Source organism: Thalassophryne amazonica, chromosome 5 (assembly GCF_902500255.1).
Source record: "Thalassophryne amazonica chromosome 5, fThaAma1.1, whole genome shotgun sequence".
Lineage (NCBI taxonomy): Eukaryota > Metazoa > Chordata > Actinopteri > Batrachoidiformes > Batrachoididae > Thalassophryne > Thalassophryne amazonica.
In genome coordinates this window covers 129,176,072-129,187,961 of record NC_047107.1, presented here as the reverse complement: position 1 = coordinate 129,187,961, position 11,890 = coordinate 129,176,072, and the positions used below count along the sequence as shown (strand labels likewise).

Here is an 11,890-nt window from a genome sequence, read left to right as displayed (position 1 = left end):
AGAGAAACCTGATTCAAAACACGTGTCGGTGACCGAACGGTCCCCCCTAAGAATCAGTCCGCCCTGCCTTCACTGTGCTTGTGTCATTAGAGAACACGAGGACGTTTAGCAAACAGACATGTCGCTAAATACAGACCGACCGGATTTATGGTGAAACAAACCTGATTTTAGCAGAAGGTATTTTAGATCTCTGGTGTGGACCGGGTACCAGAAGTTGTGGTCTTCAGCTGGACTATACTTCTGTCCAAATCTGGACCAGTGGACTGCAATTTGAGCCTAGAAAATGTATTTTAGCATTTACACGGACTGTGGATTCACGAGTCAAATCTTGATTCAGATTTATAAACAGGTACTTTACTTAGTAGGACCAAACAGTAACATTTGTATTTATTACTTAAAATCTGCTAACGTCAACATGTTTCAGAGACTATCTCAATTATTTTGCTGTTTGTCGCCATTAGTGTCTTTATTCACAGAAGTGAAATATTTTGGTTATATTTTACTTTTACATGTACATTTTGTCGATGTTTAAAGACGTTTGTTGGTGACAGATGTTTACAAATGTAGCTAGCTGTTACGCTACTGCCGCATAAAGCTAACTAGCTTATTTAAGCCTGTACTGGCTTCCTGAGCCTGTTCGTGATGACGTACTGCAATAAAATTCTTTAACTGGGTAACGTCAGGGGGCATTCCAGTGCGCAATTTCATTCAATAATTTATGCCAATCAGCTTCATACTAGCGAATGGCACAAGTACGCCTGTTGTCAGCAAACAGTCCCACACTGACGTGTTCTACGGGGCTAAAACAACAGCACGAGGGTTACGAAGGCTTTGAATGATACTGTGTACGTTTTAATGCAGTTTTTGCTTTGGTGAGAACTCGCTATGAGAAGGAAAAAATGTTTCCTTCATTAAACGTGAAGGAACATCACGTAAATAAGCAAATTTAACAAACGCAGGAATGCAGCAAAGAAAAGCCTTGGAGACCTGATCTGAGGTCCAAGTCCGGTCTGTGTTAGTGTTCTGTCTGGTTCTGACTGGGCAGGGCTGACAGGGTCAGACTGAGGCTGAATGACCCTCAGCCTGATCCAGGTGTGCGCAGATTCCTTTTGTGTCAACAATAACCAAATTTAGGTCTACAATGTACCAGATCTGCGTTTGGTCCAACTCAGTGACTGGCCTGGAGCCTGACTGGGTCCTTTGTGGGTTCTTGATTTGGTCGAAGGTTTCCTGAATAAAAAAGTTACAACTTTAACTACGTGGAGAATCTGGCTGGATCTGCCTTTAAGTGGTCTGGACTGAATTTAGGTCTGGATCTGATACGGGTGTTTGGGATGGACCACTGCGGCCTTAATCCAGTTTGACAGACTCTGGAGGCTTCTTAGTGCCGGTGGAAAAGGATCCATGCCAGTAAAACCGTCTATGTCTCTTAGCGAGCCGTGGCATCTGCGGTTAGCAGCTGCATCCCTCCTTCACCGGCTGACTGTCGGCGTTCAGGTGGCCTCCCTGCGGCGCCGACGGGTTTGTGCTGGACCCCTGACTCGGCCGCGCTTCAGATCCAGACTCCCATCTTGGATGTTCTGGTAGATCCTCTTTGCTGCCTCCAGGAACGCCTCCTCAACATTTTCCCTCTTCAGGAGACAAACAGATGGCAGACGAGGAGAAAGAAGATACGAGGAACAATTTAAACTTGTTTATTTATCAGAGAAGGAAAAATACAAATTCATTAATACGTCTTGTAAACGTTACAATTTTAGCAAAACAGGCTAAATGCAAATTTTAAAACAAAGGACAAACAACAAGAAAAATAAACAACGGACCCGCCCACATAAGCAGATATAAAAGAAAACACCAAACTAATGACTGTTCGCAAAACTACGTAGCGCCGAGCGAGATGCTGGTGTGTTTGATTATCTGCTACCAGAGCTACAGGTTTGGACTTAACAGTGCGGAACTCAGTAGGCCAGTATGCTGTTCAAGCCTCAAATGGCACTGCTCCATTTAATATGGCCGTAGTTGTGGCAACCCCTTGACAGTGAGGAAAATCGTCTCTTGAACAATTCTGGGACAGAATACAGAGACAGAGTGGATTCAGAGACACCTGTGCCTGAGTTCGTTGAATGTGGGAATGTCGTTGCCTGTTGACAAGACACATGGTCCTTGACAGACCTCTGGTCAAACGGCTGGGGAAACCCGGAGGATCAGGGTCTGAAGATCTGCTGCATCAGCCTTCACAGCCGTTGGGTTACAAACCATCATCTGATCTGCCACTGAGGTTAGTGTAGTTACCATGGGGTTCACAAGGTTCCAACCAGATTTCACTCCAACAGACAATCCCCTACTTGATCCGATACCCAGGTGTCACCTCCCAGACAACGGGGTTGGACTTTGACAGCCAAATGCTAGCATTAGCTTCACAGAGCCAAACAAACAGAGAATCCTTACATTTGCGACAGCATGACAAAAAAAAAAAAAAAAGGTGCAACATAGAAACAAAAGACATCAATAAACCAGAACTCCAAGATCCAGTTGGGAAAAAACTGAAGCGGAAATCTGGAACAAATTTCACATGGAGGTCTGCTGGATACCTGCTGAACAGGCAAGCGTAACAGGTGACACTCACAAGTCATGCAGTAATAACACAAACAGTTCAACAGTTTCCATTAAACAACAAAGTTAATGTCAGTGTTCTGGCCACCAGGGGCTGTACTGAGGGACACATACTTACGTCTTAGCGCTGGCCTCTAGAAACAGCAAACCTGATCAAAAACAGGAAGTACACGTCACGTTAGTGTTGTTTATCTGAGCTAATTATAAACGTTTACAACAAACCTACAGTGAGAAAAAAACAAAAAAGACAACAAAAGAACAAGAACTAAAAGTAGATAAATAAATGATTTGCTGTCATCAGAACTCTACTTTTTAACCATCTGTTGATTATATTCGATTTTTTCCACAGTGACTCCTTTAAGCGTCTGCGTGTCGTAGATGTGTGAAGGTTGTGTGATAACAGCAGTGCATCATGGGAAGTGTGTCAAGTCTACATGCCTCACCGTTCTCGTCAGCGAACTGTTTGGCCTCCTCGTATGTCACGTCTCTCTGAGCCTCCAGGTCCGCCTTGTTACCGATCAGAATGATCACCTGCCAACACAAAGACAGAGACTAAACTCACGGCGGCCACAGCTCCGGCGAGCCGGCGGCAGTCAGAATGGCACGCGCCAACGTACTACTTACACAAGACGATGATCCGGCGATAAAAAAACAGATGTGGTAGAAACCCAGACTGCAGGTGCCATCCTCGATTTGGACTACGGCTCCAAATCAACATCCCGTTATGTCAACCTTTGACCTCGATTACGATTATCACACGATTTCTTTACAGCCTTCTTTTGACCAATCTGAGACATTTTTTCAGACTTTAACTATTGCTGTTTATTGATGATATGAAACTTTTATCTTTCTGTTTACACTGAACATCACAGATCAGAACAGAGATATCAGGAGTACGGCTTCCTGCCAAACCACATCGAGGAGTTTAGCTTAATACAGAACATCCAGGAAACACTAGCACACCACATTAGTCACAGTGGATTTGTCTGGAGCTTTAAACATTCCCAAAAACTCCGTGACTGCAGCTGAAGTCTGTGAAATTCGTGGGAAGACGATGGTTTCCACAGACAATAGAACAGAACATTGTCGCCGACCAGATCAGCTGAGGCTGCTTCAACATCCAGATCAGGGGGCCGCGTCCAAACTGACTCCAACAACCCTAATCTGACTGCATCAACCCAAACCAGCAGACTGCACGTGTCCCACGCCATGATCCTTCATGGAAAGTGCAAAGAACTGCCTGTTTCCTTCTGTCCACCCATTTTAATCCTGTAAATTCAGGGTTTGGTCACAATGGCAGCAGGTTGTCAGGTAGTCCTGATGTCCTCTACATCCTCCATGGGGATGTTATCCAATCATAGTCCTGGGTTCTACAAACACCACAGCATCATCTGCAAAGTGAAGGAGACTGAACCTCGCAAAGACTTCATGGCCTCACCCAACGCCGGAACCAGAACGCGTTGCTGACGGGCCCCAGAATTCAGAGGAAAGAAATCAGAGACTCCGCCTCCAAACTGTTCAAATGACCCCCGTTATTGTTGCAGTCAGCTTGCTATCATTGGTTCCTCCCCAGTGGCTGGAGTGTGTATTATCGCCCTCTAAGTTGAGCATTTACTCCCGGTGTTTGGGTTGGTCAGATTTCGGGCGTCTGTCAGCCAGGCTGCTCAGGTGATTGTATGTACTCCTCCTACACACATGAAGACAACACAATAAAAACACTTAAGGAAACACAGCGTTCAACAATACAGAAAAATACAATTACAACCACACCATCATATTCAGACAAACACTGATAACATGTTGATTTAAAGACTTTATCCTCTGAAATTGTTGAAGATCATCAACATCAGAACACTGGCTAAAAATATATATAACAAAAACTACACCTCAGCAAGAGGAGACTTTTATTTTAAATATTGTGAGGGTGTAAATTGCACATTTTTCTGTTATTATCAGCAGTTTAATAATAAATGTCAGTAATAAAAAGCACTACAACAATGCAGAAAAATTAGAGTTAATTTTGCTTAGTGATTTCATTCCTGTGAGATTTCTGTTTAAATATTCATTATAATGATTATTTATTAATAAAGAATGTCCGATATTTTGGTAAAAAATTGCTGATGCTCCTGGAAATTTTTTTTGTCCTTAAAAAAAAAATCTAAATCACTCATGCCAAAACTCAAAAATAGTTCTAAACTCCTGCAGCACAAAGACAAACAATGTTGATATAAACGGATTCATTTAAAGAGAATATCAGCATTTAACAGGACAGGATGACACTGACAGAGATTAGTGACTTTGTGATATAATTTAAGTTTCATAGTAATGTGTGTTTAATATCACGTTGTGTATATCTGTTAAGTTAGAACTTTGTTCCAAATGTCCACTGTGGAAATAAATGTGCCACGTTCTCCTGATAACTTTGTACTATTCCTTTTTTACAGCATTTTTTCTTGTACAATTATTGATTGTCTTAGTTTTACTGTATTTTTTATGTCACTAATTTCATTTTATGTCATTAATTTAATTGTATTTTTTTTATCTCACAATTAAAATATTATTATTATTTAATCTCACTAATTTTGGTGTCTTCTCCGGGAACCATCACCTTATCGTGGTGGAGAGGTTTGTGTGCCTCTATGAACCTGAGAGCTGTGTTGTCTGGAGCCTTTTTTGTGCTCCTGGTAGGGTCTCCTATGGCAAATTGGTCTCAGGCGAGAGTCCAGACTAACAGTGGTTCATAAGACACCATGACAGAACGATGGGTACAGGAAATGTGACCCAGCCCGGAGGAAGCCCAGGGTCCCTTTATGGAGCCAGGCCTGGATGTGGGGCCCGTCACTGAACCCCTGGTGGCTGGGCTTGCCACAGAGCCCAGTCGGGCACAACCCAAAAAAGGCAACATGGACCTTCCATCTCCCACACTGTGGGCTCACCACCTGCACAGGGAGCCGCTGGTGTCGGGTGCGCTGTCCCATGGGTGGCAGTGAAAGTCAAGGGCCTCGTGGACCAGACCGGGCTGCAGGGGCTAGCTCTCGGGTGTGGAACGTCACCACACTGTGGGGTAAGGAGCAGGAGCTTGTGCAGGAGGTGGAGCGTTGCCAGTTAGATCTGCTGGGTCTCGGCTCTACGCACATCCTCGGCTCCAGAACCACTCTCCTTGATGGGTTGGAATGAATTCTTCTCTGGGGTTGTCCAGGGTGTGAGGAGCTGGGCGGGTGTGGGGAAACTCACGAGTACCCGGCTGAGCGCCGCTACGTTGGAGTTAGATGAGAGGGTCATCTCCCTGTGCCTTCGGGTAGCGGGGGAGAAACTGACTGTTGTTTTGTGCGAATGCACCGTACAGCAGTTTGGAGTATTCGGCCTTCTGGGAGTCTCTGACTGGAGTCCTGTATGGGGCTCCAGTGGGGGACTCCATTGTTCTACTGGGGGACTTCAACGCACACCAGGGCAATGACAGTAGACACCTGGAGAGGCGTTGATTGGGGGGAACGTTCTACCTGATCGCAACCCAAGAGGTCGTCTGTTATTTGACCTTTGTGCTAGTCCTGGACTGTCCATAACGAACACCATGTTCCAACATAAAAGGATGCTCATAAGTGTACATGGTTACCAGAGCACCCTAGACAGAAGATCAATGATTGACTTTGTGATCATATCAGCTGATATGAGGCTGCATGTTCTGGACACTTGGGTGAAGAGAGGGGCAGAGCTGTCAGCTGATCACCATCTGTTGGTGAGTTTGATCAGAGGGTGGGGGGAGGACTTTAGACAGACCTGGTAAGCCCAAACAGATAGTGCGGGTGAACTGGGAGCCTCTGGAGGAGCCCACTGTCCAACAGATCTTCTACTTACACCTCCAGTGGAGCTTTTCTAGCATCCCTGTGGAGGTTGGGGTCATTGAACCAGAATGGGCAATGCTCAAAGCTTCCACTGCTGAAGCTGCAGTGGGGAGCTGAAGGTCTTAGATGCCTCAAGGGGCAGCAACCCTCGAACACCGTGGTGGACACCGGTGGTCAGGGAAGCCATCCGACTGAAGAAGGAGTCCTTCCGGGATATGTTATCTCAGAGGACTCCTGAGGCAGTTGCAAGGTACCTACAGGCAAAGAGGGAGGCAAAGCAGCAGGTGTGGGAGGAGTCAGAGCAACCATGGAGAAGGACTTTCAGTCAGCACCAAGGTGCTTCTGGCAAACTGTGAGGCACCTCAGGAGGGGAAACAGGGAACCATCCAAGCTGTCTACAGTAAGGATGGGACTCTGTTGATGTCAACTGAGGAGGTAATCGGCTGCTGGAAGGAACACTTTGAGGATCTCCTGCATCAGACTAGAGCGCCCTCTGTAGTAGGGGCACAACTGGAAGCTGATGGAGGATTCTCATCAATTTACCTGGTGGAAGTCACTGAGGTAGTCAAACAACTCCGCAGTGGCAAGGCCCCGGGGATTGATGAGATCTGTCCAGAAATGTTGAAGGCTTTGGGAGTGGAGGGACTGTCTTGGATGAGATGCAAACTGGGGTGGTGGTCTCCATATTTAAAAAGGGGGACCAGAGAGTGTTTGCCAACTACAGCGGCATCACATTACTCAGCCTCCCTGGTAAAGTCTATTCCAAGATGCTGGAAAGGAGGGTTCGGCCAATAGTCGAACCTCTGATTGAAGAGGAACAATGTGGGTTCCGTCCTGGTCATGGAACAACCGACCAACTCTTGAGCCGCTGCTCCTTCACGTTGAAAGGAGCCAGCTGAGGTGGTTCGGGCATCTGGTAAGGATGCCTCCTGGGCACCTCCCTAGGGAGGTGTTCCAGGCACGTCCATCTGGGAGGAGACCCCGGAGAAGACCCAGGACTAGGTGTCGAGATTATATCTCCACACTGGCCTGGAAACACCTCTGGATCCCCCAGACAGAGGTGGTCAATGTCGCCTGGGAAAGGGAAGTCCGGGGTCCCCTGCTGGAGCCCCTGCAACCTGATCCCAGATAAGCTGTTGAAGATGAGTGAGTAATTTTATTGTATTTTTTTCATATGTCACTAATTTAATTTTATTGTATTTTTTTTAAATCTCACTAATTTAATTTTATTGTATTTTTTTTTTTAGATCCCACTAATTTAATTACATGCAGATCGGATCTGCTGCGACAAACCCACAAGGGATCACAAGGGAGAACCTGAAGGGATTTTACTGCAAATATAATTATTTATAGCAAAACAAGTAAACCCAAAATGTCTTTTCCCCTTGGATGAAAATCCGTGTCTGTCCCACCATGAAGCCGTTAACTGCTGATGCAACAGACAAACTTTGCACAGTTCATCCAATCACAGCCACAGATGACTGTATCTCCTTCAGAGCCGCTGGGGCTTCTTGGTGGCTTCCCTCATCAGTCTCCTCCCTGCACAGTCACTCACTCTTAGGTTTACCGTACTGTCTGTTAGGGCTGTTCATGTTATATAGTGAAAAATAGAAGTTGTGAGAGACTTTGGGCCACATGTTGTTTTGGTTCCACTTGGGGTTTTGTAGGTTCAGACCAAATCTGAACTCAATCAGATAAGATTTAAAGGTCCCCCAGAGTGACACATGTTCTTCTGCCTCCACTGGCAAGACAACGTCACCCTAACAGGAGAAGACTCTGATGGTATTATTTTTCACTTACAGGTACATCTGATGGCTTCTAATCACAAAAAGTGGTGATTGACTGGTCACCTAGAGGAGAACATTACTGGAATTACTGGATTACTACATTGTTTGTTTAGAGAAAGTTGTTGCTTTGTGGGGGACCCTAAACAATGTCCCATTACAATAAAATTTGGCACAGATCTTTTATTTTATTAGTGGAACAAGAACAACGTGGCCCAAAAGATTTTGTAACATTTGACATTTTGAACAGGTCTACTGTCTGTGTTAATGACGGGGTGATGGAAATGTTCATGTCTTCATCCCTTGACTGTCTAAATTAAACTGGCTATAAAATGATGATTTGCTGTAAATTAATTTTATATCATTTTTTTATTTCCACTACATAAGAAAGAAAAATGTCTGCACACTTAAATCCTTTAATATTTATTTAAAGGACAAACTTTCGGTCGACAGACCTTCCTCAGGGCTCCACTACATAAAAGCGCTTTTGTTGTTGTTTAATAAATTCATGTCATGTCATTATAATTTTCCGGAGTCCATAACTCTGAGCAGGCCTGTGGGCGGCGGTACCTGGTGATGTCATAGACCATGAGGGCCCCGGCGGCCCCCCTGTAGTACGATCGAGTGACAGCCCTGAACCGCTCCTGACCCGCTGTGTCCCAGATCTGCAGCTTCACCTTCTGACCGTGGACCTCCATGATCCGGGTCCCAAACTCCACGCCGATGGTGTGAGGGCAGTCGGCCATGACTGTGAGACAAACGCACACAAAGTACACACACACCATCGACAACGCACGGCGACACACGGCAAAGATCAAAGCCAGCAGCCACAGTCTTAAAAACGTTCAAACGAGCAGCTCATGAAAGGATCTGCAGAAGTTCAACAGGTCCCAGGACACGTGGTCAGCAGCAGGGACACACTGCGTGACAGTGGACCATCGTTCTACTTCGGCAAGAAAAAAAAATACTCTGAGGGAAGCCTTTTAAGAGAAAGGGTCCACGCCGATCGTCTGAAACGGACTTATTGCGCATTTTAAGTGAAGCAGTGTGTTTGTAATATTTAAAAAAAAAACCCGTTTTGCTCCACTAGCCGTTCTCCACCTCCACAGATGAAGCGAAAGGACGCGCACTTTAAATGAGTCATGTTTAATGATTAAAAAAAGCTTTAATTCAGATTTGGTAAGAGTTTTTATCAACAGGCAGCTTTTGTGGAAACGCAGCAATCCACAGCCGTTTTTCAAAGGCCGTGTTATTCACCAAGTATCCACAGAAAACAAAGAATTTGACTTTGGTTTGAGCTGCTCTGTACGGCACGTATGAGTATACACAGTAATAAAAAGTGCAAATGAAATATGCAATAAGAAGGAAAAAAAAGAATGCACACTGAAGATTTCACAGACTGCCTGGGCTTATGGTTTGGCAAAGCTTTAAAACTCTTAATATGAAAAATTAATAACCTGGCAAAACAGAGAGAGGGAACACTCTAAACTTAAAGTAGACCTGCATTGAAAAAAATGTGGTCAGATTTCAGAAAGAAATAGTGATATGTATTTATAAGACCCTTGTGAATGCAGTAAAGTAAATCTGTAAGCCCAAATTTGTAATTCCGTGGAGAGATCTTCGTTTAAAAATGACAAATTTGCAGCTAAAATTTAGCCCTCTGTGAAAACAGTTTGTACAGCCGTATCATTTCCATGACGTCAGGGACAAGACGACGCGCTCCCGCCTTCAGTCGATCCCGCATTGAAATTGATTTTATCTGTTAGTAATGTTACTATACACATCCTGGTTTCAACATCCAAAAGTAAGCTGCAATGAATGTGAGATACAGATCTGTGTGCTCAGATCAGCATCGACAGCGGGGCGCGTTCTTCCTCTCCCGCTCTCTGCCTCCGCTACGCTCGCTGTTTTAATGCGAAGCGGCCGGTACACCTGTTGCTGCAAGGACAGACTTCTTGCTGCAAATCCGCAGCACCGCACGTCTCGGCAATCGGAGCCCCAGAGCTCCATGGAGCTGAGAGAGGTTATATATTTTAATGACTGGGATTCTTTGCGGGTCTCGCCTCCATATCCCGCGATGGTACCGAGGTGAAAGACAGTAGATTTTCAATGCAACACCACTCAATCAAACGGGCGTATGAAAAAGTCCCCCAAATAATTTTCAAGCACAAATAAAAGAAATGTGTACTCGCCAAACATGCCGCAAGACAATATGAAGTTTTAAAAAAAGTAGATCCTTCCGTATACCACAAGAAAAAGGTGCAGATGCAAACTGACGTAAATCCCAAATTATAGTTGGCGCGCAATGCATGCTGGGAGAGAGGATCTTCTCCGTGACGTCTCGGCAGCGTCCATGATGAGAGGGACAGTTTTGCGCGGAGGGTTAAATGTTAGTTGTAAATTTGTAATTTTTAAATGAAGATTCTCTGTTGAATGACAGATCTGGGCTTCCAGATTTACTTTACTACATTCAGAAGGATCTTACGTGTAAATATAAGTCATTTTTTGGTCCAAAGATCTGACTGCATTAATTTCAATTTCAATGCAGGTCTACTTTAAAAATCTGAATGATGGCACAGAAACATTGTGCCACTACTTAGGGAGAGCCCTGTCACTACTGATATTGTTTAAAAACACAAAGGTACTTTTTATCCGATTACTTGATTAATCGATAAAATAATAAAAAAACGGCAAAAGTTAAAAACAATAAAATAACAAACAAAACTGGAGAGCAGCAGAGACGCAGCCAGACACAAGAACGTACCGTCTTGGCACTCTCTCCCTTATGTCTCACGGAGCGGCTGACGATTGGATGTTATGACTCCTCACGGAGCGGCTGACCGATTGGATGTTATGACGCCTCACGGAGCGGCTGACCGATCCGATGTTACGACGCCTCACGGAGCGGCTGACTGTTAGTGCCGTGTGCCCGGGGCTTTACATTTGTTGCTAGGAAAGTTCAACCACCAAAATACCTACATTCTGGGCACCGTGAACATTTTTCACTATTATTTGATTTCTTTGTGCAACTGACATTCAAAAGGCTATTCCTACCTCCACACAACTCCAACCACACACGAGAAAGTTTCTTGACAGTTCTTGTTGTTGAATGAACCCGCGTCTCACTAACTGGACAGAGTTGTGATGTCTTCATGCATGCGGTAGGCGCTGCTCTATCTGGTTAAGTGTGACGTAACGCATCATGTAATTTTCAACCTCCGGCTCCAAACAAAAAAGGCGCGCTGTCATTAACATTGAGAACTGCACTGAGACACTCTGACGCTGCACTTAACACCGCTGCACACGGACAACAGCATTAACATCGCAACGTAAAACTCTTTGTATATTGTGCCTAAAACTCTCCTGGATATATTAACTGGGTTTTTAGATGTTATTAACTGCGTTTGTTTTATGTAAAAATGTCAGACGCTCAGGTTGTTTCTCCGTTTTTTTCAGTGGGAGTTGCTGTGAGCTGTGATCGCTTCCTGTTCATGTCGTTTGGGGAGAAAGTGAAGTTTGCACTTTAACGTCCTGTTTATTTTAATAAATAAGTTTTTATTAAACAGACATGTATATTTTACCTGTGCATAATAAAATATGTAAAGTAAAAGAAAAACATTTTTTATTAAGTGTTGTGACCATAGAGCCAGACGA

The 11,890-nt window shown here is 44.6% G+C and overlaps 1 pseudogene; it reads right to left on the bottom strand.

The window, feature by feature from the left end:
* Positions 1 to 1,204: 1,204 nt before the first annotated feature.
* LOC117511333 lies at positions 1,205 to 9,157 on the bottom strand (annotated as a pseudogene).
* Positions 9,158 to 11,890: the final 2,733 nt, after the last annotated feature.